Source organism: Mizuhopecten yessoensis, unplaced genomic scaffold (genome assembly GCF_002113885.1).
Source record: "Mizuhopecten yessoensis strain PY_sf001 unplaced genomic scaffold, ASM211388v2 scaffold5195, whole genome shotgun sequence".
In the NCBI taxonomy this organism is placed as follows: Eukaryota; Metazoa; Mollusca; class Bivalvia; order Pectinida; family Pectinidae; genus Mizuhopecten; species Mizuhopecten yessoensis.
The window spans coordinates 75,389-76,434 of NW_018405927.1; positions in this window are offsets into that span (position 1 = coordinate 75,389).

Consider the following 1,046-nt stretch of genomic DNA (forward strand, 5'->3'; position numbering starts at 1 on the left):
CCCAGCAACTTACCAACGGCTGATGGAAGAATGTCTTGGTGATCTTCATTTTAACATTTGTCTCATCTACTTGGATGATCTCATTGTATTTTCGGATACTTATGAGGAACATTTGCGTCGTCTTGACCAAATATTTCAGAGACTCAGAGAGTGTAATCTGAAACTGTCCCCAAAGAAATGCTGTTTCTTGAGGAANGTGACAATCCATCCAAAAGCAGTGATATGTGAACTTCAACCAGTCATTATGGAGAAACCACCGCCTTCCATAGAGAAACAGGAGGGGCCCAGTATATTGGATATCCTAGACTTCACCTCCTCGAAGGATACACCTTTGTCGCCATATCAGCTTAGTGAGGGAATGGAACTCATTAAAAGGTATGAGGATGTATTTTCAAAACATGATGAGGATATTGGCCATTCTTCCATGGTTCAACATAGGATAGAACTTGAGGATAAAACTCCTTTTAAACAACGTCACCGAAGAATCCCACCATCTATGTTGGATGAAGTGAAAGGACACCTTCAGCAACTTTTGTCGGGGGGAATTATCAGGAAGTCGCATTCACCATGGACCTCTAATGTTGTGTTGGTGAGGAAAAAAGATGGGAGCCTACGATTGTGTGTGGACTATCGTCAATTGAACAATCGAACTATAAAGGACTCCTACGCATTGCCTAGGATAGAGGAAATTTTAGACTGTTTGAGTGGCAACAAGTTCTTCACTGTTCTGGACATGAAAAGTGGGTACCACCAGGTGGAGATAGATGAAGCACATAAGGAACGGACAGCTTTTACTGTTGGGCCGTTAGGATTTTTTGAATTTAACCGAATGCCATTTGGACTGTCTAACGACCCAGCAACTTACCAACGGCTGATGGAAGAATGTCTTGGTGATCTTCATTTTAACATTTGTCTCATCTACTTGGATGATCTCATTGTATTTTCGGATACTTATGAGGAACATTTGCGTCGTCTTGACCAAATATTTCAGAGACTCAGAGAGTGTAATCTGAAACTGTCCCCAAAGAAATGCTGTTTCTTGAGGA